The sequence below is a fragment of the Macrobrachium nipponense genome, chromosome 13, assembly GCF_015104395.2.
Source record: "Macrobrachium nipponense isolate FS-2020 chromosome 13, ASM1510439v2, whole genome shotgun sequence".
NCBI lineage: Eukaryota > Metazoa > Arthropoda > Malacostraca > Decapoda > Palaemonidae > Macrobrachium > Macrobrachium nipponense.
In genome coordinates this window covers 12,158,700-12,186,266 of record NC_087206.1, presented here as the reverse complement: position 1 = coordinate 12,186,266, position 27,567 = coordinate 12,158,700, and the positions used below count along the sequence as shown (strand labels likewise).

The window sequence follows — 27,567 nt, the reverse complement described above, 5'->3', positions numbered from 1 at the left end:
AACCTGGTGGATTCCATGAAGTTACCCCAATTCATTCGTAATTGTTATAGAGCAACTGCGAGCTAAACTCTTGATACCGTCTTTCGTCTAACTTAAATTGATGCAACCTATCCTTGCCAAGCTAGTAACTGGATCCTGTTTCACCAACTGTGGAATAAACCTTGTCCTAAAATACCGTTTCAATTCTTACCCAATTCCTTTTAAGATCCTCGGTAAGCTCGGAGTGGACGTACCGTTCTAACGTCTCCTCCGGCTTCCAAATCAAGATAACTTCTTGGCTTCAATAAGCGTTTTTGTCTCTATCTGTCCCCGTTATGCTATCTATGGCGTGTCTCCACCTATGCTCCTATCCAGTTTTTAGTTTCCTAAGTTACAAGCTAATCTGACCATCCTTTCTTTCGCAAAATTTAAGCTATGTGATTAATCACATGTTCCCTTATGTGTTTCCCATTACTGCTGCTCTCGCAATTCGCGGACTGCTGTACCTTCCGGCATGGTTAATTTCCTTGTTTGACCTTCTCGTGAGCACAGGCGTTTCTTTCAATGCGTTCTGGATAAGGAGTCGGTCTACCCTTTGACCATCGACTCGTTCTGGAAATTTTCTTAAGTACTGTATGTATCATTAAAAAGTATCCAAAGTTATGACCAGTATTAACCCGAAAGAAAAATGATAATAACAATTAAAGTATTTTTACTAAAGTATTCGATCACCAAAAAAATAAAAGACAAGGAATTTTTCCCCAAAAGAAATATTCTCAAAGTCTACCGTTATCGGGTAAGCGATTCTTTAAACCAACAACCAAAACCCGTCTTAATAGTTTCTGGTAAAACGATACTGAACTGACCCGTAAAGTGTACGCCTAAAAAACGAGAGACCTCCCGTGAATTTACCCGTGTTTTATCCTAAACAAAACAAAATTAAAAACGAAGTAAACATTGCATTATCGACGTAAGAAATAATAAAAGTAAAGAAGCAAATACTAAAACAAAAAAAAAGCCAAAACCAAAGTACAATCAAATCGCAAAACCAACCAAAAAATTCCCAAAAACAAAAAATAAACATCAAAATGACACAATCAAAATTAGAAATTAAAAAGATTTAAAACAGTTATTGGTTAGTAAATACAAATTTGTTCGGGAAAATGGTTCTTAAGTAGCTGCTTAGTTATTTAAATTTAGTAAACTAAAGAAATATTCGTTAGTTTCAGTTGCCAAAAAAAAAGGAAGGTTCAGAGGGAAAATCTTTTTGAAATCTTGAAATACCAGAAATTGTCTAAACTTGAAATGGTTAAATCGCGTAATTTACTTTTAACAGAGTTTGTTAATGTTATGTTAAGTGTGACAGGTAATTCGTATTTTGTTGGACTTAACTTCTTCGGGTCCGTCTTCCGAACTCCCGGGTTTACGGTCTGACCAGCTTGCTTTCTTCCCGCCTACCCCAGCCGCGTTGAATGATGGCGTTCGTTACGTTCCTGCGGGGAAGGGTGGACTTCTCTCTCTCTCTCTCGATTGCGTTTGACGTGATGCGTTTTTCGGAATTTGGTTTTCTTTGTCCTCTTGATATATTCGTTTCTGCGTTCGACATCTTGTTTTTTCTTCTAGTGGAACGTACTTGGTTCTTGTTTCTTCGGAGGGGTGAGTTTTTTTTTTGTTTTTTGTTTTTTTTTTTTTTTTCTTCGTGGAGTGTGGGTGGCTTTTTTTTTTGGAGCGCCTTTTGTATTGTTACGACTCTAGGTAACTGTCTTTGTATTTTCGGGGAAGCACTGGTAACTGTGTTTGGGGAGAACTTTCTTTTTATCGAGTGGCGTTGAATGGCTTGAAAAATCTCTTATGCCTACGCTAAAACTTTTTGATTCCTGGTTTCGCTGCCGCTGTTTTTGAACTGTCAATTGAGTCACGTCGTATCCACGTCGCTAATCAACATTTCTTTTGCTGTCCTTTTCTTTGGTCTCTTCCTATCCTTTAACCGCTCGACATACAATTAATCTTGTACAACTCATATCAATCTTTCATCGTGCATCAGTATCCCGTTTCGCTCTTGTCCACCAAGTTTACTCTGTGACGGTACTTACTTTCTTTGCCACAGATCTAAGGTGTAAGTGTTGCCGTGCAAGGGCTGTACTTCGGGAAGAATTAGGGCCTTATATAAATTTCTTTCTTCTCGTTGCCTCAATGTTCTTAATCCTGGTAATTCGTTAAAAATGGAAGGGTTCCTACCTTTTAGATGGAGAAATTGAAATTGGATATATTCATACAAATTACGTTTTTAATTCTTCGTTAGGGGTTCTTACAAGTGGTTTTTCCCACCTTCTGGGGATGTACTGGGCTTTTTGGACCTGATAAAACTTAACTTGGCGCTTGTTCTGCCCAATTACGAGTCTATAGGCACGAGGGAAATTTAACTGAGTATTGATTGTCCAACTTTTCACTGTCTTTGATTGCTTCGCAACACCACAACTTTTGCACCTTGTTCTTTTTCTGTTTCCTTGTCCTTTCCTGTTTCCACGGCCATGCCACTGCAGCTCATCCCCTTCAGGCTCCCCGGTTGTTCTCTCTCTTGGCTTCTCTGTTCCCCTTTTTTTATTTTTTCCTCTGCTCCCTTTTTCTGCCTGCTCTCTCTCTTGTCTCGCCTTTTTGTTCAGTGAAAATCTCCTTAGCCCCGCCTTTGGAATTTTTGGATTCTGAACTGGGTGTGGCATTTTTTTCTGAAAGACTTTTTGTCTCTTAGTGGCTACTAACTTCAATACGAGACCGCCTTCCTGTTCAGGTCTTCTACAGGTAATTCCGTAGGACTTTGAATTTGTTATACGCCTCCTCTTCATGTCCTGGCTTCTTAGGGGCGTATCCCTTGGTAACCTCCATAGGTCATTCGTTGATTACTCCGTTTTGGGCTGGTCTTAATGACCAACCCACTCATGGCTTTTGAATTCGTCGATACTAGAGGTCCTAACCCACCCCCCCCCCCCCCCCCTATCTTTGGGAAAGGGTGGAGCTTTAGATTTTCACATTGATCCGCCTTTGAAACAAGGAAAGCCTTGAACTTTCCCCTTTGGTTTATATTAAACAGAAGGCCCTTGAAAAGGTCCACCTTACATTAATTTCTCCTCCGACCGCTTTGAAAGTGTCAAACAATGTCGGGGCGTTTGCCAGAGAATCCACTTAAATCATCGGAGATGAGGCGTAATGGGTTTGGATTCCAATTTCTCGAAGATGCCTGGGAGGGATGCAGGGGGGGACCAGATTGCCTGTGGGCTAACGCCTAAGCTCGTTTTTGGGGTCGAGTACCGGAAAAGAAAAACGATAACCTTCGTTGAAAACAAATTGATTATTTTGTGTCATTCTCTTATCCCTCTTTCTTTTCCTTATTAAATCCGTTTCGCGTGCCTTTTTCTTAAGTATTATTAAGTTAGTTTGCCTTTGTGAAATAACGACACTGGTGGCCACACTATTAACATATATATATATGAATATAATATAGTATATAATATATATATAATATTATAATGATACACACCCACAATACACTTATCTGATAGAGGGAAAGGAATCACAAAAGACCTTCTTTGTGTGTATCAGATTTGGTGCCCAAGGAGGAGAAAATGAAAAATTAAGCACTGAGCCCTTTTCGTTTGGCAATTTCGTGCAATTGAAAACATGGGTGTAGCAAGAACTACACGAAAGGTACTCGGTATACTCACTGGCCCATATATTATATATTTATATATAATATATATATATATATATATATATATTTATATTTATATATATATATTATATATATATATATATTATTATATAGTATTTATAGTATTTTATGTATATAAATAAATATTAAATGTATATATAGTAATAATATTATATATATTAATATTATATATATATATATATGTATATATATTATTATTTATATATATATCATTATATATAATATATATAATATATCTATATATATATAAGCTTTAGTGCCAGGAGTCAGGAGTCAATCCGTATTTAATAACCATCAATGAAGGGAAGAAGGCGGAACGCACACAGATGTACCATGCTTTGTCTTTATTGCAACGTTTCCGTTAATTATCAAAGTTACTTCACATCATCAGGCTGGTTTAAAATGAAAAAAATAAACATTTCCTAGTAAAATTGTTAAAAAACAAAAAACTAAGTATTAAAAATTCAGGAAATGCAAAAGTTAAAAAACAAAGTTATTCTTACAAGTGTAGAAACAAAATATACACATTAAAAGAATTAAGGAAGTTAAATTACTTTTAAAAGGACATACATTAAAATGAAAGATAAATGAAACATAAAATAAGCAAAAAATTGACAAAAGATTGAAACGCTAGTTACAGAACAAAGAAGTTTAATGGGACCGACCTAGAGGAGTGGACAGCGTTACACTAAATGTAAACATTAAAAACATAAATAAACAAACACAAGTCAAGACAAATACAGAGGGGGGGAGGAATAAAGGACAGCATGTACATCTGTTGTGTGTGTCCTCTTCCCTTCATTGGATGGTTATATATCTAGATATGATATATCTAATATATATCTTATATCTATATTATATATATATATATTATCTATTATTATATATATATATATATATTATATGGTATTGTTGAGGCTAATTATCCTTGGTGAAGTTAATGCGTTTCTCAAGGCTGCTGAAGGTTCAAATTGGAGACTACTTTTTTTTCCTCACACGGACTTGAGTGGCACTCCCTTGCATAATCTCAGAAATATCTAAAATGGGTCTTTTGGGATGAGTTCGCTAGACCTTTGCCCTTTGCTTAAACCCATCTGACGCTAGCACCTCTTCGTAGCTAGGTCAGTGGTTGGGCACTAGACCATGGTCAAAATTGGTGACATTTCAAACGCAGTTCCATGAATCTACCTCTGAGCTGCTATAATTCAATTTTCGTATCGGCAATGGCTGCTATTATTGGTAAAGTTTCTTTGTTGTTTAATTAACAAAGATCTTTTTTTTTCTAGTAATGAATTAACATAGATGTTTATTGAGTGATGTTAGGAAAATTTCATTGTCGTTGTTAGATTAAACCAGTCTTATGCATCGGCACCGGCTTCTCTATTCTAGTCATTAGCCTGTAAGATTAAGCCAGCCTTATGCTGGCACGGGCTCTTGCTCTTCAGTAGCCCGTAAGGAAAATCTGTGTCAGCCATTGAGTATTCTATCCATGACGACGTACAGCTGCTGTTTGAGCCAAGATGAAGGATTTGGTTATATAATTTTCATAGGTAATCTTTGTCAATCGGCAAACATAACAAAACTTCTGGCAGCGGTGGGATTCGAACCCACGCCTCCGAAGAGACTGGTGCCTTAAACCAGCGCCTTAGACCGCTCGGCCACGCTACCCTGTTAGGGGCGTGTACAAACAGACAAACTGAGCACCAGGGTCAACCCTTATTGCATTAATAGTATTATGGTGAGCTCTCAAAGAGAAGGTCCCACAGTCCAACACCCTTAGTTTTTAGGGTATTTGAATTTGCACTGCTTTTTCAGGTGACTTTTACTACACGGTAAGGAAAGAGGTATTACTGTATTTCGAACTGAATGAATTACAGACGTTATGTAATTTCTCTTGGTAGTCGTTTGCACAGGAAATTGTTTGTAAGAAGACATGATGATAAAATGTTATCCTGTTTTCCCAGAAATTTAGCCTTTTTTCAATAGAAAGAGTATTAATAAAGATCAGAGTTACAGTTCATTTTCATGGTTCCTCTTGAAATCTGAAACGGGGAGGAAAATGCTAAAAAAAGAAAGGGGGCGGGGCGGAATTTACTTAATTATTATATGTGTAATATGGAAAAGAAACTAATTTAATAGGGGGATTCTAATGTGGCTGAAAATGCAGTATTCTTGGGCATCAAACTGCACTGTGGGGGGGAATATATTAAATATTGTAACAGACTTTTTTAAGTGTAGCTTAGTATTGCTCTATATCTGGCAAAAATAATTACCAGAAGCCGAAATTGAAATTCAACATATCGAAAATGGGATGAATGGAAGATTATCTGACCATTCAAAAAGTCAGCCAAAAAAAAATGCGATGTCATATATGACAGTCGACATTAACGTATTGGTAAAGGAATAGAAACAGAGAAATTCTACATCCCACAGATATAATAGAGAAACTATTATGAATAAAACAATAACCTAAGTATCATTTCGCAGACATCTGATAATATGGGATGGTCAGATTCCTCAAGAAACCTAGAGAGGATTCCAGGAACATGGCTAACTATAGATCGGTCACACACTGGATTCCTGTGGAAGATTATAGATAAAATACCAATAAAGAGGCCAGTGAATATATTTCTGGAAGGGAAAAAGTATTTATGTATAGAAGAAGATTGAATGGACCACGAAATATTTGGAAAAATTAAGAGGACAAACGGTTCAGAGGTATTTTCGGGAATGTACGAATAGAAACTGTATCTCATAATTTCACAATATGAATATATGACTGCTTTGTAAATAAAACAGTTTCTTTGAAAGAGTTCTTGATTGGTTGTAATAACCGATATTTTAAAGAACCGATTTCTTCTTCATTTAATACATTATGGATTCATTACTTTTATTATTTAAACTTATAAAACAATTTGTCACTCTTAATATTAATCATATGTGGAAGTATCGTTTGGAACATTATCCAGGTACTGGATGTAATTCTCCAATTAGTTTAAATTTCCATGCCTTGTTACTGTTTCATGTGCATGAGACTTAATTCATTTCTTGAATTTTCACTAATGTTGAGTCATACTGTAGATAATAATTGATCATGTAGATATATTAACTAGAGGGCACAACTTGAGTCATTACTACAGTGCATACATACTCCTTGCAATTTGTTTACGAACAGGTGAAAGTACTGGAAGTAGGCAGAGCTTTCCAGCATGCCCGTTAATAGTAAGTTTATTGGCTGAGTAAACAGTCCTTCTTTCGCAATCGTTGACAACTACATTCTTTTAAGAATAGGGTAGTTTTCCACAACACCAGTCAGTGCTTCCCTTTTAAGAAGCATGAAAATTTTCATAAGTTTGCTTTTATTGTTAATATTCTTGCAATTAAGTTTACCTGTGGAATAAGCTCTAAAGAATTGATGAATGAGAGGTTATTGGCATTAGACAATTTCGACCTATCATTAGTGCACTTCTGTGGAAATCTTATTGAATTAAGGTAATATAATTGATTTAACCCCTCTTCAAATTGACCGTATGGGAGTAAATTTAGTTGATTCCATGAAAACGTGTTACTTCAAAGTTATCCAAAAGGTATCCACTGGCCCCATACATCCAAAAAGGTATCCACTACTGGCCCGTATGGGGATCGAACCCACGACATCCGCGTTATTAGCACGGCGCTCTAACCAACTGAGCTAACAGGCCTTGACCTCGTGAGGGAAATAAGTCAGGTCAATTCCCCCAATCGTATTGATTTTCATCTGATCGCAATTTTCAAGGACTGAGTCTTGAAAAGAATGCATATTACTACTATCTTTTCCTCTTGTCACTACCCAAATTTTAGGTGACCATTTACTTTTTCTTACCTCTTGTCACTATCCAAATTTTAGGTGACCAACACGAGAAACCGGATGTGAAGACCTAAAGTTTTGTGTAGTCAATGATTCGGTGATCCCACACTATCACAGGAAATTAACTTCCCAGATATCATTATCAGTAATCTTCAAAATTACTAAGAATTTTGTTTGTGTCCTTACAAGTTAAATTATTGCAAGAAACCAGGTTGGCGGTTGGGTGGTTTTGGGTGAAATGGCTTTTATATCTGCATGGGCCTTGGCCATGGGTAGTAATATTTTCATGTGGGTATAGTTTTTCGTTCAGAAATATAGTGTGTAAAAATGAAAAGATTTTCATGTTCTTGATTTATTAGGAATAGTATATGTAGCTGTAAAAACCCACTTTATATTAGACTCAGTCGCTCTTGTTATCAAAGAGCTTAGTTGCCTTTAGTGAATATGTCTGCTATTTTACGTAAGTACATCCTTTGTAAACAGAACCACTGAAAACAAATCCCTTGTTATAACAAATATTTGAGTTCACTTTTAAAGAAAATTATCTTGAATACTTGTGAATCGCAAAAACGACTTGTATTCTTGTGTATTGTAGGATTTTTCAAACGATAATGACAGATCTATTGTCTAAATTATCACTTTTTTTTCATTCACCCAGAAGTATAGAAAATGCTTTCGACTTATCCAGTTCGTAAATTTCGTATTGGGGATTCCTGAAATAATTGATGGCAGTCGTCTACCTTTAAGGGATATTATCACATTTTGATAATATCCCTTCTCTGGAATTAATTGCTTTTCATCAATGGTAGACCTGTATGGATAGGTATTCCTTATTAAACAAATACACTCTGTTATTGAAAGCAAGAGCCTATGTTGTCTCTTAACAGTTTTATTAAGAACGAAGAATTATTAGAAAAAATAAAGGAAGACGTGGGAACTGGTGCATATTTGGAATCTCTAATTACCTGTGTTATCCATTACAATCCAACTTATAATTAGCTCCCTTATGCAGGCAGGATTTAGTCCACGGAACCCCTGCTCGTTCTTGCTGATTGAGGCCAAGTCTTGGAGTCCACAATAGACCTTAGCCTGTTGCATCTGACCATAATTTGACCATAATTTGCTGTCTTGCCAGGGCAGGCCCATGTTGGCATAAGACAGGTTTAACTTGAGCCAGCTGGCCACCATCTATATTATTAAGGTCTTGTGGTTTTCTTGAACTAAACCCACGCCGACATGACCTGTCTTCTGTATGGGAAAGAGGTTTTGTGGTTTTCTTTAACTAATCCCCGTGCCAGCAAGACCTGACTTCTGTATGGGGAAGAGGTCTTTTGGTTGCATGAACTAATCCCCATGCCAACGTGACCAGACTTTTGTACTGGGAAGAGGTTTTGTGGTTTTCTTTAACTAATCCCCATGCCAACAAAAATGAAAAGAAAAAAAAAAAAAAAAAAAAAAAAAAAAAAAAACCTGACTTCCCTATGGGGATGAGGTTTATGTCCCCATATAGAATTTATGTATAAAACCGAAAGTTCTCTTTACTTCACTGCAGCATTCAAAATAGACACCTCTGGCCCGTATGGGGATCGAACCCACGACATCCGCGTTATTAGCACGGCGCTCTAACCAACTGAGCTAACAGGCCTTGGCGAGGCCGGTTCAAGAGCTTGGTAGTAAACTTAAGCATTTGCCTCTTTCCCACCCCACCGCGCTCCTCTCCATCCTCCTCCTCCTTTCCCCCTACCACTGATTAACTTTCCATGTAACATCATTTTGAATAAAAAAAAAATAAGTGGTATTCTGACGAAAAGGGGGCCTATTACCTTTAGTTAAGGTTAATGAAAGGTTTGGATTGATTTGTTAAAAATGTTTTGCTTTAGTTTAGATCTCAGAATGGAAATAATGTAAGGGACTCTCTTAATCATATTTTATTTTGCACTGAAATGGAGTGCACATTCCGGGTCACTTACTATAACATGCTATGGTGAACATAACTATATCGCAAATTGGATTATCTTTCATAACTTTACCCCAATAGTGATAATACAGATTTCCACCCGTATTAATCTACCGCCCATTTCTTTCTACTACCAAACTAGGCTCGATTTTTTTTATTTGCCTACTATCAAGGCTGACTAGAACCTAGTTCTAAGCTAGTTTTGTTAAGATTCGTCACTTTAAAACATCAGTATAGTATTTTGGAAGCATCAGGGAATAATTAATCGAAACGATGATGATGTGTATCCGTGTGTGTGTGTGTGTAAAATGAAAGTGATATGATTTTTTGAAATGTTGGATGTGAACTAATTGAAGATTTTTCTCCGAAGACCCTTTTGATTTAGTCTCGATATTGTTAGTAGAATTACTTTGGTAACCATACAAAAAAATCTGATAAGAGAACGCATGTATTGCTAACTTAGCAATTGCTTTGCAGTGAGACTAGAGCAGATATTGCAATGCCAAATTCGCTTTCTCTCCATCTGTCAATTATCTGTCTCCAGCCAAGGCGAGCCCGTTTTCTGTCAATGAAAACAGAGGACAGACTTATGTGACGTAAAAGAAATTTCAGATCTAATTTGATTAGTTCTGTAGATAATTTCACTCTTCATTTTTAAAGAAGGTAGAAAATTTATAGATTAATTCAAAATAATCATCAGACAAAATAACCTTAAAACAATCAGATCGACTTCTCTTACCAGTATTTCTTGTTTATTGATCTTAAGAAACCATATCAAAACACGCATTACTTCAGTATTCGGAATTCTGTCTTCTCTTCTCTCAACAACATAACAATGTACAAATTAGGTCTTCCATTTTTCCACCCACTTAACAGTTCTCAAATTAAGCCTTCCGTTCCCCCAATCCCTTGGCAGTTTTCAGCCTAAAAGTTTTGCCATCTCCCAGCCATTTGACAGTTTTAGAGACGAGATAAAGAGAAGGAAGAAAATGAGAGTATTAGTTAGATGGAGGATGATGTCTTTGATTAGAAGGCAGTGGAGGAGAAGGCGGATTAGCCAACAGAACCCTTAATGTATAACGGTGGGAAAGAAGAAGAAATTGACAATCTTTCCTTCTCCCAATCACTTGGGAGTTTTCAACCTAAAAGTCTTCTCTTCTAACCATGTAACAATTTTCAAATGAACATTCTTCCTTTCCCCCAACCACTTGAAGTTTTCATAAGTCTCCCCCTTCTCCCAGCCATTGAGCAGTTTTCAGTGTCCCTTCCCCAGCAGTTTTAATCTTCCCTTCTCCCAACCACTTGACAGTTTTCAATTCAAAATCTTCCCATCCTCCTTTCACCATCATCCAGGGAACTACTAGTAGTAACGTAAAGCCAACTCAAGGATCGGTATGAGATATAATTATCATGAAATACAATCTCGGTAATCATTGGAAATTATCTGTATGAAAACCAATAAAAAATGGGAATTGCTTTGCCATGGCATATAGCCTTTTACACCGAATTCAAGGATATATATTCAAAATAATACCAAATACGGGAGACTCTCTCTCTCTCTCTCTCTCTCTCTCTCTCTCTCTCTCTCTCTCTCTCTCTCTCTCTCTCTCTCTCTCTCTCTCTCTCTCTCTCTCTCAACAGAGGCTCGGCCGTTTTCTGTTTTAAAACAGAGAACTGTAGACTTCAGCAGCACAAACAAACTTTGTTGTAGCATAATAAATCAATTTAATTATTTATTCCGCTTAATTCTTCAAAGAAAATATAAGTGGCCTGTTGATTAATCAGCAACTCGACCCAAAATATGCGTTTAAGATAATAACATCCTTCCGGAAGTGTTTCTCCATAAGTTCAGATATCCTTATCTATATCTCAAATACCTCTGCACAAATTTCTTCAAAGATCACCGAGGACATACATATTAATAAACGTTGCTGTGTAAAATGTGATTCTAAATGTTCACCAACGTCGTTGAAGTTAAAGACCATTTTGCTTTGCAAATTGCGATCCTAAGAAAGTCGAGCTTGCCTTAAGAGGACTTCCAAGACCCGTAACTTTCGCTGGGGCGCGTGGCGTCGCCCTGTAAACCGGCGTCTCGGTGGCTTGGGCCAGTGGATGGCTTGAGGTGGGGATCACTGCTGCGGACCTGCCTATGGTGAGTGGGAGTGTCCGCACTAAGCTCGGCATCAATATGGCCGCCCTTGGGGAGCCAGGGGCGTCCAGGTTGTCTAAGGAGTGTGAACCTTGGGCCAGGGGGGAAACCCACAGCCAAAAGCACCCATGTCGACCAGTAGTGGGATCGCGCCCGTGAGTAGCCAGCCCGCGTAGCAGCCTCACCAATACAGGTGGACCTCCGGTCCTTTTTGCATTTAAATAAGCAATAGATTACTGACAAGTTTATTTATTCGATTTTTTTTTTTTTTTTTTTTTTTTTTTTTTTTTTTTTTTTTTTTTAGCAGTTCGGAATTTTCACAAAAATTAACATCCACAAAACAATTTTTCTACTTAAAAGTCATCCCTTTCTCCAACCACGTAACTTTTGGGAATTTACAGAAAAAAATCAATTCCTACCTAATCCACAAATTTTTCGGAATTTTCCAAAGCAATTTTATGTCTTTCCTACCCAATCAAACAATAATGTTTTTTTTCCCGTAAAAGTCGTCCCTTCCCCCAGCCACGTAACAATTTCAGGATTTTTCAAAACAAATTTTAAGTCTTTCATTCATCCACATAGCAATTTTTCATCTTAAGATTCGTCTCTCCCCTCTCTACCAAGATCCACGACAATGTCAATGTAGCCAAATTCCAATTTTTGGTTTTCCTCCAAGCTCATCATTTTTATCTTTAAAAGCCGCACACGCCAGCCCCCCCCCCCCCCCGGGGGCCCCCCCCCCCTTCACCCCCATCACGAATTGGGCCATTCTACCCCAATACTCCATCACTCAGTCATTCAGAGAAAAGCGACGCAAGGCCATTTTAAATATCTGAATAGAAACATTCATCAAATACAGCAACCAAAATCTTTTATAGTAACCGGACGAAAACTCAGAGAAACTGCATTACGCTAATCCATGGGTGTATTCAAGTAGCAAATAAAAATTAAATTGTAAAGAAAACCTCTCTCTCTCTCTCTCTCTCTCTCTCTCGTCTCTCATCTCTCTCTCTCTTCTCTCTCTCTCTCTCTCTCTCTCTCTCTCTCTCTCTCTCTCTCTCTCTTCCTAAGAGAGGCACGACCGTTTTCTCTTTTAAAACGGACGACTGTAGACTCGCACATCCTAATCAAAATATGATATTGTTATGATACAATAAAGTTTGTTCATACTTACCTGGCAGATATATACATAGCTGTATTCTCCGATTTAACTACTAATTGCTATTCATTCCTTAAAAAATAGGAAATAAGGGGAATAGTCACTAATCAAAAAACAACTACTCCATCCAAAAGATGATAATATCTAATTTCCCCATGTTCGTTTTACGTTCTCATATCTTGTTTATTTTCGAAAATATGTCTACAAGATTTACTTTAAAAAGCACGGAGATTATTTATATTAATAAACAATATATACTGTATAATACCATATCCTTAATGTTCACCATTATCGTCAACGTCAAAGTCCATGTCGCATTGAAGAATTCGATCCAGGTAGAAAGCCGAACGTCGGCTTAAGAGGACTTCCAAGCCCTTTGCCTCCGCCGGGGCGCGTGGCGTCGCCCTGTAAACCGGCGTCTCGGTGGCTTGGGCCAGTGGATGGCTTGAGGTGGGGATCACTGCTGCGGACCTGCCTATGTTGAGTGGGTGTCCGCACTAAGCTCGGCATCAATATGGCCGCCCTTGGGGAGCCAGGGGCGTCCAGGTTGTCTAAGGAGGTGTGAACCGGGCCAGGGGGGAAACCCAACAGCCAAAAGCACCCATGTCGACCAGTAGTGGGATCGCGCCCGTGAGTAGCCAGCCCGTAGCAGCCTCACCAATACAGGTGGACCTGGTCCTTTTTGCATTTACCTTACGAGAATACTCCTTATAAATTTTCATTTTACTGCCGGTTAAATAAGCAATAGATCACTGAAACGTTTATTTTTTCGATTTTTTTTCATTTGTTTATTTTAGCAAAAATTAACATCCACAAAACAATTTTTCTACTTAAAAAGTCATCCCTTTCTCCAACCACGCAAGTTTTGGGAATTTACAGATCAATTGCTACCTAATCCACAAAGTTTTTCAGAATTTTCAAAAGCAATTTTATCAGTCTCTCTTACCCAATCAAAAAAAAAACATTTTTTTTTTAACGTAAAAGTCGTCCCTTCCCCCAGCCACGTAACAAATTTCAAGTCTTTCATTCATCCACATTGCAATTTTTCATCTTAAGATTCGTCTCTCCCTAAGCTCCACGTAACAATGTTCAATGTAAATTCAATTATTTTTCCTCCAAGCTCATAATTCTTATCGTTAAAGGCCGCCACCCCGCCACCGCCCCCACCCCCCTTCACCCCCACCACGAATTCCATTCTACCCTCATCACAGTCATTCAGAGAAAAGCGACGCAAGACCATTTTAAATATCTGAATAGAACATTCATCCAATACAGCAACCAAAATCTTTTATAGTAACCGGACGAAAACTCAGAGAAACTGCATTACGCTAATCCATGGGTGTATTCAAGTAGCAAATAAAATTAAATTGTAAAGAAAACCTGTCAGTATTCTCTCTCTCTCTCTCTCTCTCTCTCTCCTCCTAAGAGCACGACCGTTTTTCTCTTTTTAAAACGGAGGACTGTAGACTCGCACATCCTAATCAAAATTTGTTCTTTTATAATAAATGGATTTAACTATTAATTGCTATTCATTCCTTAAAAAAATAGATAAGTGGAATAGTCACTAATCAACAACTCCATCCAAAAGTTGATAATATCTAATTTCCCCATGTTCCTTTTACGTTCTCATAACTTGTTTATTTTCCAAAATATGTCTACAAGATTTGCTTTAAAAAGCACGGAGATTATACATAATAAACAATGCTGTATAATACTATATCCTTATTATTCACCATTATCGTCAACGTCATATTCCATGTCGCATTGAAGAATTCGATCCAGGTAGAAAGCCGAACGTCGGCTCAAGAGGACTTCCAAGCCCTTCGCCTCCGCCGGGGCGCGTGGCGTCGCCCTGTAAACCGGCGTCTCGGTGGCTTGGGCCAGTGGATGGCTTGAGGTGGGGATCACTGCTGCGGACCTGCCTATGTTGAGTGGGTGTCCGCACTAAGCTCGGCATCAATATGGCCGCCCTTGGGGAGCCAGGGGCGTCCAGGTTGTCTAAGGAGGTGTGAACCGGGCCAGGGGGGAAACCCAACAGCCAAAAGCACCCATGTCGACCAGTAGTGGGATCGCGCCCGTGAGTAACCAGCCCGTAGCAGCCTCACCAATACAGGTGGACCTGGTCCTTTTTGCATTTACCTTACGAGAATACTCCTTATAAATTTTCATTTTACTGCCGGTTAAATAAGCAATAGATCACTGAAACGTTTATTTTTTCGATTTTTTTCATTTTCTTTTTTTTAGCATTTCGGAATTTTCGACACAAATTACATCCACATCTCCAACCACATAACTTTTGGGAATTTACAGAAAAAAAATCAATTGCTACCTAATCCACAAATTTTTCAGAATTTTCAAAAGCAATTTTATCAGTCTTTCTTACCCAATCAAAAAAAAACATTTTTTTTTTTTTTTTTTTAACGTAAAAGTCGTCCCTTCCCCCAGCCAGCGTAAAAATTTCAAGTCTTTCATTCATCCACATTGCAATTTTTTCAACTTAAAATTCGTCTCTCCCCCTCAGCCACGTAACAATGTTCAATGTAAATTCAATTTTTCCTCCAAGCTCATAATTTTTATCTTTAAAGGCCGCCACCGCCCCCCCCCCCCTCCCCCCTTCACCCCCACCACACGAATTCCATTCTACCCTCATCAGTCATTCAGAGAAAAGCGACGCAAGGCCATTTTAATATCTCCATAGAATCATTCATCAAATACAGCAACTAAAATCTTTTATAGTAACCGGACGAAAACTCAGAAAAACTCCATTACTTTGTCACGGCACAGTAAATATGACTAAACGCTAATCCATGGAGTTTATTCAAGTAGCAAATAAAAATTAAATTGTACAGAAAACCTCAGTATTCTCTCTCTCTCTCTCTCTCTTCTCTCTCTTCTCTCTCTCTCTCTCTCTCTCTCTCTCTCTCTCTCTCTCTCCCCTAAGAGAGGCACGACCGTTTTCTCTTTCAAAACGGACGACTGTAGACTCGCACATCCTAATCAAATATGTATTGTTATGATACAATAAAGTTTGTTCAGAATTACCTGGCAGATTATATACATAGCTGTATTCTCCATTTAACTACTAATTGCTATTCATTCCTTAAAAAAATAGTTAAGTGGAATAGTCACTAATCAATAACTCCATCCAAATGATGATAATACTAATTTCCCCATGTTCCTTTTACGTTCTCATATCTTGTTTATTTTTTAAAATATGTCTACTAGATTTACTTTAAAAAGCACGGAGATTATTCATATTAATAAACAATATATACTGTATAGACCATATCCTTAATATTCACCATTATCGTCAACGTCATAGTCCATGTCGCCATGAAGAAAATCGATCCAAGTAGAAAGCCGAGCGTCGGCTTAAGAGGACTTCCAAGCCCATTGCCTCCGCCGGGGCGCATGGCGTCGCCCTGTAAACCGGCCGTCTCGGTGGCTTGGGCCAGTGGATGGCTTGAGGTGGGGATCACTGCTGCGGACCTGCCTATGTTGAGTGGGTGTCCGCACTAAGCTCGGCATCAATATGGGCCGCCCTTGGGGAGCCAGGGGCGTCAGGGTGTTGTCTAAGGAGGTGTGAACCGGGCCAGGGGGGAAACCCAACAGCCAAAAGCAAACCCACATGTCGACCAAGTAGTGGGATAACGCGCCAGTGGAGTAGCCAGCCCGTAGCAGCCTCACCAATACAGGTGGACCTGGTCCTTTTTGCATTTACCTCACGTTTATTTTTTCGATTTTTTTTTTTCATTTTTTTAAAGTCATCCCTTTCTCCAACCCAAATTTTTCGGAATTTTCAAAAACCAATTCTATCAGTCTTTTCCTACCCAATCCAAATTTTTTTTTTTTAACGTAACAAAAGTCGTCCCTCCCCCCACCCCCGCCACCGTAACAATTTCAGGATTTTTCAAAACAAATTTCAAGTCTTTCATTCATCCACATAGCAATTTTTCATCTTAAGATTCGTCTCTCCCCTCAGCCACGTAACAATGTTCAATGTAAAATTCAATTTTTCCTCCAAGCTCATAATTTTTTATTTTTAAAGGCCGCCACCGTCCCCACCCCCCTTCACCCCCACCACGAATTCCATTCTACCCTCATCACAGTCATTCAGAGAAAAGCGACGCAAGACCATTTTAAATATCTGCATAGAATCATTCATCAAATACAGCAACCAAAATCTTTTATAGTAACCGGACGAAAACTCAGAGAAACTCCATTACTCTGTCACGGCACAGTAAATATGACTAAACGCTAATCCATGGATGTATTCAAGTAGCAAATAAAAATTAAATTGTACAGAAAACCTGTCAGTATTCTCTCTCTCTCTCTCTCTCTCTCTCTCTCTCTCTCTCTCTCTCTCTCTCTCTCTCTCTCTCTCTCTCTCAAATGATTAATAAACCTACTAGAGTTAGCCCCATCTCATCCACACTACTAGACGTTTTAATAACTAACAAGCAGGAAAGTGTTATTAACATGGAGGTAAACCCAAGTATTGTAGCTGATCATGAACACATTTCATTTATCATAGATATTAAGAAGCCAAAACGTAAACCAGTCACGGTAACCTCTAGGTGTTTAAAATATTATTCTGCAGATTTGTTGTGCAATACATTGCTAGACCAAAAACTAATTCTAGATACAATCACGCATACTGATGACACAGATATTCAAACAGGAATTTTCAATGAAGTATATAATAGTGCTTTAGATAAATGTGCCCCAAGAACCACGAGGGAAATAAGGAGACCCAGTGCGCCTTGGATAGACGATGATCTCAAAAATAGAATGATTGAAAGGGACAAAATGCAAGAAAGGCTTAAACAAAATAGACATGATGAAAATCTAAACAATGAGTATAAGGAAATGAAAAAACTCATCAATTCTAAGATGCATACTGAAAAAGCTTATTATAACAAAGACATGATCAAGAAAAGTAAAATCTCGTAAAGAAACATGGAAAATTATGAATAATATTGTATCTACTAAATCAAATAAAAGATTGAATACGACAACCCAAAAGCTAGAGCAGATCAATTTAACCAATACTTTGCTAATGTAGGAAAAATAACTTATGGTAAAACGCAGGAAATGCTACAAAAGTACGAAAATGAAGATGATAGAACCACTCAAACTAATCTTGGTAATAATATAAGATTGTTTAGACCTCAACCAGTTACAGTAGAAACAATAATATTAACAGTTAAGAGCTTGAATAATAGTAATGCTTGCGGGACGGATGGTATTCCTACCAGCTTTCTAAAAGATTCCCTTATAGTTATTGCATATTATATCACGGTTATTATAAATACATCGATTGTAACTGGGAAATACCCTTCTATTTGGAAATAAACCCCTCGTAAACCCTCTTCACAAAGGAAGGAGACAAGGACGACCCTGGTAATTACAGACCTGTTTCTGTCCTTCCGGTGTTATCGAAGGTAATGGAAAAGATTGTGTGTAATCAGTTAATGGAACATCTAGAAAAAAATAATTTGATTTCTAACACTCTACATGGATTCCGTAAAGGTTTATCAACAGAAACAGCTTTGATGAAATTAACAGATGAAATTTATAAAAAATAATTGATAGATAAAAGTTTACATATTAATTTATGCGACCTATCAAAGGCATTCGATAGTGTCAACCATGATAATGTGTAAATCTCTTAAGGAACATCACATTGATACTTTCTGGTTTCGAGATTACGTGGGAGATAGGAGTCAGATAGTTAGATTAGGAGACGTAAATTCATGTATTGAAAAGGTGAATTTGGGGTCCCACAGGGATCTGTCCTAGGCCCAATTCTGTTTTTAATCTACGTTAATGATATGATTAAATACATAGAAAACTGCCTGCTAATTCAATATGCTGATGACACCCCAAGTTCTTTTGGCTGATCAAATAGAAATCTAGATTAAAAGGACTGAACTAATATTGCTCAAAATTAAGAAAATTTTATTTCTAAGGAAAGGGCTATTATTAAATGCCTCCAAAACACAGTGCATGTTTGTGGGTAGCTCACAGTATATTAGCAAAATTCCAGATGACATTGTAATAAAATGCGATGGGGATAAAGTAAAGATAAGTCAACATGTGAAAAATCTAGGTCTACACATGGACAGGTATATGACATTCAGTACTCACATTGACGAGCTGAGTAGAAAAGTCAGTGGCATTCTAATGTATCTAAGTAGAGTAAAAGATTACTTTGATGATACTACTCGAGCCTTGATTGTGGAAAGCCTGGTCCTGAGTGTAATAAACTACTGTTTAATTAATAATGGGGGGTAACTAATGATATGCACATGGAAAAAGCTCAAAAAAATCCAAAACTTTGCAGGTAGAGTAGCCGTTATTGGGGTGAAAAAACAACGATCACATCTCCCCAACCCTCCAGCAATTAAAGTGGATAAAATTAAAAGAAAAGTGATGAGTACGATGTTTGTGTTTTTGTTTTTAAAAGTTTGAGAAAAGAATATCCCAACTGGCTATACACATTTCCTACAGTTGGTAATTGTAGGAATGCATTAACAAGACAGAATGAGAATCTATATGTAGACAGCTATCGAACAGATTTGGGTTCACGCTCGATGGCAATAAGGGGCCCAGCTTGCTGGAATAAACTACCTCTGGAATTAAGTAAATGTATAGATGTTAGTTCTGATTTATTCAAAGGAAACTTAAGCAATACTTCTTAAATTTTTTTTTACTTGAATGCATATATATCCTAGAATTTTACAATCCAATTATTGTGAATTTGTATGTAAATATTTATATTGTAATGTAGCAGAATAACCATTTTATAATGGAAAATAAAGGTTTTTTCTTTGACTTGGACTCTCTCTCTCTCTCTCTCTCTCTCTCTCTCTCTCCTCTCTCTCTCTCTCTCTCTCTCTATCTCTCCCCTAAGCCCCAGAGTCACGAGCGTTTTTCTCTTCAAAACGGACGACTGTAGAACTCGCACATCCTAATCAAAATTTGTTCTTTTATAATAAATGGATTTAACTACTAATTGCTATTCATTCCTTAAAAAAATAGATAGGTGGAATAGTCACTAATCAACAACTCATCCAAAAGATGATAATAGCTAATTTCCCCATGTTCCTTTTACGTTCTCATATCTTGTTTATTTTCGAAAATATGTCTACAAGATTTACTTTGAAAAGCACGGAGATTATACATATTAATAAACAATGCTGTATAATACCATATCCTTAATATTCACCATTATCGTCAAAGTCCATGTCGCATTGAAGAATTCGATCCGGGTAGAAAGCCGAGCTTCGGCTTAAGAGGACTTACAAGGCCCTTTGCCTCCGCCGGGGCGCGTGGCGTCGCCCTGTAAACCGGCGTCTCGGTGGCTTGGGCCAGTGGATGGCTTGAGGTGGGGATCACTGCTGCGGACCTGCCTATGTTGAGTGGGTGTCCGCACTAAGCTCGGCATCAATATGGCCGCCCTTGGGGAGCCAGGGGCGTCCAGGTTGTCTAAGGAGGTGTGAACCGGGCCAGGGGGGAAACCCAACAGCCAAAAGCACCCATGTCGACCAGTAGTGGGATCGCGCCCGTGAGTAGCCAGCCCGTAGCACCTCACCATACAGGTGGACCCTGGGTCCTTTTGTTTAATTTTTTTCCACATAAAAACATTGTAGCTTCTTATTATATTTAATGTTACATAAGAAAGCACATTTGCGTTTTCCTAGTTCAATTATTTCTTTCTTCCATTACCGGTTTCATTTCTCTTGTTCTAAATTCCTTCATTATCCTTGTTTGCTCACTAAATTCCTTCATTGCTCATTCATTTATTTATTTGCTGGTAGGATTTCTCTTTTTATTCATTTCCTTTCATTCTTTCTTGGCGTTCTCGGCGTCATTTTCAAATCACCCATCAACATTCCAACGTTCTTCGACAAAGATACTTATTTCTTGCATCATATCCCAAATAAACAAACTGAATTATGAATGAATATCCACGAAAATATAATACAACCATGCAATTCGTGCATGAAGAGTAAATTAAAAAAAAATTTAATAAAGAGTAACTGAAAGGGAACCTTTCCTATTATCTCCTGCAACCTCTTTTGAATAAACGCCATATTCTTTGGAAGCTTAAAATAAGGCTTATCTTCTGGATAACAATAATAACTACGATTAATTCTCTTTTCTTACATTAACTGACCTTGCTAGAATCCCCCCCCCCCCTTTTTTTTGGGGTATCTATAACAAACCAATCAGTGTGCATTAATTTATTTCCTACTTCTATCAAATTGATGTTCTCGATCGCTTTTCTTTTATAAAAGGTGGATTTGAGAATTGTAAATAAAAAAATACATAAAACTACATCTGTTTTATGTTTACAGTCTGCTCTAGAAGCAAGAGTCTGTGCTGGCACAAAGCCAGCTAATCCATGACCAACCTATTTTATATAATTAATACCTATCTACTTCATAACTGGTCTGCAATTTACTTTAGTCTTTAGACTCTAAACAGTATCTACCTGGTGCACACCCTAACCTGAAACCACAATCAACATGACGAGTCACTTTCAGAAGATTCAAGAACAACAACAACAAACAATTTATCTATAAAACAAATAATTCACTCACAAATAAACAAAGTGAATTATTAATATCCACGAAAAATGCTATAACATTGCAATTTGGGCATGGAGCGTAAATAATACAAATTTATAGAAAGATTAACTGAAAGAGAACCATCGACTCAAATAACTTGGTAAAAGCACAAAATAATAAAAAAAAACCTGAACAAACCCAAATTATCAACAATTTCCTAAAATGAACTGAATAATACCCAAGTGACACTTTTCAATATAAACCTTCCCTTCCCAATCAACATCAGTCAGTTCACAGTAACGTCAAACATTTTAAGGGTAGGCTCCACTTTGGGGGGTGCCGATCGTAAAAATATTTGCCAAAATACACTAATCAAGACAGGCTAATGAAATTTTCAGGCATTTTTAGCAATATAATAATGCATATTCCCTGTGATTTTTATCATCCTACAGGGAAAATTAATGATTTCATGAAAAAAATGTGAAAAACAGAAATTTTCGGGCCCTCGTACTGAAGGTTATTTGGTGATTGGTGAGAAACTACAGTCTGAATAGAAATTCGGTCTGACAAAATGTTGGTATATCCACCTGGAACATGCACAAAAAAAATGATCAAAATAGAACAGTAAATAAGCATGTAATAACAAAAAAAGAGCAACAACTTCGTAAGTTCAGCGAAAGCCTGCCGAAAAATCAGACTATAGCTAGGAAGAAATATTCAGAAAAATTCAAATCTCGATTTAGGGACAAAACCTTTTGAGAGTTTGTAGTTATTATGTCACTTGAATGCCTAAAACATCTAAAAATTATTATTTATTTAGGACAATCAAAGAAAACCCACCTCCAAAAAAAAAAAAAAAAGGTTTGGGGGTGGTTTTTTCTTTGATTGTCCTAAATATATAATTTTTAGATGTTTTAGGCTATCAAGTGACATAATAACTACAAACTCTCAAAAGGTTTTGTCCCTAAATCGAGATTTGAATTTTTCCTGAATATTTCTTCCTAGCTATAGTCTGGGGATATTTCGGCGGGGCTTTCGCTGAACTTACAAAGTTGTTGCTCTTTTTTTTGTTATTACGTGACTTATTACTGTTCTATTTTGATAATTTTTTTTTGTGCATGTTCCAGGTGGATATACCAACATTTTGTCAGACCGAATTTCTATTCAAGACTGTAGTTTCTCACCAATCACCAAATAACCTTCAGTACGAAGGGCCGGAAATTTCCGTTTTTTCACATTTTTTTTCATAAAATCATTAATTTTCCCTGTAGGATGATAAAAAAAACTCACAGGGAATATGCATTATTATAGTGCTAATAATGCCTGAAAAATTTCATAACCTGTCTTGATTAGTGTATTTTTGGCAAATATTTTTTACGATCGGCACCCCCCAAAGTGGAGCCTACCTTAAATGCCAGTAAATAAAGAAAAATATCGCATATAACCATGTAAAATAACAGAAAAAACCACAAAGACAGCAAATGAGAAAGAATCCATGCAACATTTCTCCAGTAATTCTCAAAGGAAATTGAGGTTCCATCGATAATCTTTCCACTGCCAACTTTCTTCCAATTTCTCTTTCATTTTTCGTCCTGATTCCTTTCGCCGAATCAGAGGGAAGACTTCCAAGCCCTTTGCCTCCGCCGGGGCGCGTGGCGTCGCCCTGTAAACCGGCGTCTCGGTGGCTTGGGCCAGTGGATGGCTTGAGGTGGGGATCACTGCTGCGGACCTGCCTATGTTGAGTGGGTGTCCGCACTAAGCTCGGCATCAATATGGCCGCCCTTGGGGTGGGGAGCCAGGGCGTCCAGTTGTCTAAGGAGGTGTGAACCGGGCCAGGGGGGAAACCCAACAGCCAAAAGCACCCATGTCGACCAGTAGTGGGATCGCGCCCGTGAGTAGCCAGCCCGTAGCAGCCTCACCAATACAGGTGGACCTGGTCCTTTTTGCATTTACCTTACGAGAATACTCCTTATAAATTTTCATTTTACTGCCGGTTAAATAAGCAATAGATCACAGACATGTTTATTTTTTCGATTTTTTTCATTTTCTTTTTTTAGCAGTTCGGAATTTTCACAAAAATTAACATCCACATCTCCAACCACATAACTTTTGGGAATTTACAGAAAAAAAATCAATTGCTACCTAATCCACAAATTTTTCAGAATTTTCAAAAGCATTTTATCAGTCTTTCTTACCCAATCAAAAAAAACCATTTTTTTTTCTAACGTAAAAGTCGTCCCTTCCCCCAGCCACGTAACAAATTTCAAGTCTTTCATTCATCCACATTGCAATTTTTCATCTTAAGATTCGTCTCTCCCCTAAGCCACGTAACAATGTTCAATGTAAAATTCAATTTTTCCTCCAAGCTCATAATTTTTATCTTTAAAGGCCGCCACCGCACCGCCCCCACCCCCACCCCCCCTTCACCCCCACCACGAATTCCATTCTACCCTCATCACAGTCATTCAGAGAAAAGCGACGCAAGACCATTTTAAATATCTGCATAGAATCATTCATCAAATACAGCAACCAAAATCTTTTATAGTAACCGGACGAAAACTCAGAGAAACTCCATTACTTTGTCACGGCACAGTAAATATGACTAAACGCTAATCCATGGCTAATCCATGGATGTATTAAAGTTGCAAATAAAAATTAAATTGTACAGAAAACCTGTCAGTATTCTCTCTCTCTCTCTCTCTCTCTCTCTCTCTCTCTCTCTCTCTCTCTCTCTCTCTCTCTCTCTCCCCTAAGAGAGGCACGACCGTTTTCTCTTTCAAAACGGACGACTGTAGACTCGCACATCCTAATCAAAATATGATATTGTTATGATACAATAAAGTTTGTTCATACTTACCTGGCAGATATATACATAGCTGTATTCTCCGATTTAACTACTAATTGCTATTCATTCCTTAAAAAAATAGGAAAGTGGAATAGTCACTATCATTAACTCCATCCAAAAGATGATAAAGCTAATTTCCCCATGTTCCTTTTACGTTCTCATATCTTGTTTATTTTCGAAAATATGTCTACAAGATTTGCTTTAAAAAGCACGGAGATTATACATAATAAACAATGCTGTATAATACCATATCCTTAATATTCACCATTATCGTCAACGTCATATTCCATGTCGCATTGAAGAATTCGATCCAGGTAGAAAGCCGAACGTCGGCTTAAGAGGACTTCCAAGCCCTTTGCCTCCGCCGGGGCGCGTGGCGTCGCCCTGTAAACCGGCGTCTCGGTGGCTTGGGCCAGTGGATGGCTTGAGGTGGGGATCACTGCTGCGGACCTGCCTATGTTGAGTGGGTGTCCGCACTAAGCTCGGCATCAATATGGCCGCCCTTGGGGAGCCAGGGGCGTCCAGGTTGTCTAAGGAGGTGTGAACCGGGCCAGGGGGGAAACCCAACAGCCAAAAGCACCCATGTCGACCAGTAGTGGGATCGCGCCCGTGAGTAGCCAGCCCGTAGCAGCCTCACCAATACAGGTGGACCTGGTCCTTTTTGCATTTACTGCCTGTTAAATAAGCAATAGATCAAAGACATGTTTATTTTTTCGATTTTTTTCATTTTTTTTTAGCAGTTCGGAATTTTCACAAAAATTAACATCCACAAAACAATTTTTCTACTTAAAAGTCATCCCTTTCTCCAACACAAATTTTTCGGAATTTTCAAAACCAATTCTATCAGTCTTTCCTACCCATCCAAAAAAAAATTTTTTTTTTTTTTTAAAAAAAAAAAATTTTTTTTTTTTTACGTAAAAGTCGTCCCTTCCCCCAGCCACGTAACAATTTCAGGATTTTTCAAAACAAATTTCAAGTCTTTCATTCATCCACATAGCAATTTTTTCAACTTAAAATTCGTCTCTCCCCTCTCAGCCACGTAACAATGTTCAATGTAAAATTCAATTTTTCTTCCAAGCCCATAATTTTTACCTTTAAAGGCCGCCGCCACGCCCTTCCCCCCTCACCCCCACACCACGAATTCCATTCTACCCTCATCACAGTCATTCAGAGAAAAGCGACGCAAGACCATTTTAAATATCTGCATAGAATCATTCATCAAATACAGCAACCAAAATCTTTTATAGTAACCGGACGAAAACTCAGAGAAACTCCATTACTCTGTCACGGCACAGTAAATATGACTAAACGCTAATCCATGGATGTATTCAAGTAGCAAATAAAAATTAAATTGTACAGAAAACCTGTCAGTATTCTCTCTCTCTCTCTCTCTCTCTCTCTCTCTCTCTCTCTCTCTCTCTCTCTCTCTCTCTCTCTCTCTCTCTCCCTCCCCCCCTAAGAGAGGCACGACCGTTTTCTCTTTTAAAACGGACGACTGTAGACTCGCACATCCTAATCAAAATTTGTTCTTTTATAATAAATGGATTTAACTATTAATTGCTATTCATTCCTTAAAAAAATAGATAAGTGGAATAGTCACTAATCAACAACTCCATCCAAATGATGATAATATCTAATTTCCCCATGTTCCTTTTACGTTCTCATATCTTGTTTATTTTTTAAAATATGTCTACAAGATTTACTTTAAAAAGCACGGAGAATTCATTCTATAATAAACAATATATACTGTATAATACCATATCCTTAATATTCACCATTATCGTCAACGTCATAGTCCATGTCGCAATGAAGAATTCGATCCAGGTAGAAAGCCGAGCGTCGGCTTAAGAGGACTTCCAAGCCCTTTGCCTCCGCCGGGGCGCGTGGCGTCGCCCTGTAAACCGGCGTCTCGGTGGCTTGGGCCAGTGGATGGCTTGAGGTGGGGATCACTGCTGCGGACCTGCCTATGTTGAGTGGGTGTCCGCACTAAGCTCGGCATCAATATGGCCGCCCTTGGGGAGCCAGGGGCGTCCAGGTTGTCTAAGGAGGTGTGAACCGGGCCATGGGGGAAACCCAACAGCCAAAGCACCCATGTTGAACCAGTATGGGATCGCGCCCGTGAGTAGCCAGCCCGTAGCAGCCTCACCAATACAGGTGGACTTGGTCCTTTTTGCATTTACCTCACGTTTATTTTTTTCGATTTTTTTTTTCGATGTTTTTTTTTTTTATGTTTTTTAAAGTCATCCCTTTCTCCAACCCTAAATTTTTCGGAATTTTCAAAACCAATTCTATCAGTCTTTCCTACCCAATCCAATTTTTTTTTTTTTTTAACGTAAAAGTCGTCCCTCCCCCCAGCCACGTAACAATTTCAGGATTTTTCAAAACAAATTTCAAGTCTTTCATTCATCCACATAGCAATTTTTCATCTTAAGATTCGTCTCTCCCCTAAGCCACGTAACAATGTTCAATGTAAAATTCAATTTTTCTTTTTTTTCCTCCAAGCTCATAATTTTTTTATTTTTAAAGACCGCTACCGCCCCACCGCCCCACCCCCCTTCACCCCCACCACGAATTCCATTCTACCCTCATCACAGTCATTCAGAGAAAAGCGACGCAAGACCATTTTAAATATCTGCATAGAATCATTCATCAAATACAGCAACCAAAATCTTTATAGTAACCGGACGAAAACTCAGAGAAAAATCCATTACTCTGTCACGGCACAGTAAATATGACTAAACGCTAATCCATGGATGTATTCAAGTAGCAAATAAAAATTAAATTGTACAGAAAACCTGTCAGTATTCTCTCTCTCTCTCTCTCTCTCTCTCTCTCCTCTCTCACTCTCTCTCTCTCTCTCTCAATGATTAACAAACCTACTAGAGTTAGCCCCATCTCATCCACACTACTAGACGTTTTAATAAACTAACAAGCAGGAAAGTGTTATTAACATGGAGGTAAACCCAAGTATTGGTAGCTGATCATGAACACATTTCATTATCATAAATATTAAGAAGCCAAAACGTAAACCAGTCACGGTAACCTCTAGGTGTTTAAAATATTATTCTGCAGATTTGTTGTGCAATACATTGCTAGACCAAAAACTAATTCTAGATACAATCACGCATACTGATGACAGATATTCAAACAGGAATTTTCAATTAAATATATAATAGTGCTTTAGATAAATGTGCCCCAATAACCACGAGGGAAATAAGGAGACCCAGTGCACCTTGGATAGACGATGATCTCAAAAAATAGAATGATTGAAAGGGACAAAATGCAAGAAAGGCTTAAACAAAATAGACATGATGAAAATCTAAACAAT

At 38.0% G+C, this 27,567-nt stretch overlaps 1 protein-coding gene and 3 non-coding genes across 4 annotated transcripts in view; all 4 read right to left on the bottom strand.

Annotated features, from left to right (window-relative positions):
- LOC135225241 (uncharacterized) overlaps nucleotides 1-27,567 on the bottom strand; it is a 115,823-nt gene that overhangs the window by 38,459 nt on the left and 49,797 nt on the right. The gene's annotated exons all lie outside the window — the stretch shown is intronic.
- Trnal-aag (transfer RNA leucine (anticodon AAG)) lies at nucleotides 5,293-5,374 on the bottom strand. Its single transcript has one exon. It is a non-coding gene; the product is annotated as a tRNA-Leu (tRNA).
- Nucleotides 7,334-7,407, bottom strand: Trnai-aau (transfer RNA isoleucine (anticodon AAU)). The gene has a single exon. It is a non-coding gene; the product is annotated as a tRNA-Ile (tRNA).
- On the bottom strand, nucleotides 9,125-9,198 carry Trnai-aau (transfer RNA isoleucine (anticodon AAU)). Its single transcript has one exon. It is a non-coding gene; the product is annotated as a tRNA-Ile (tRNA).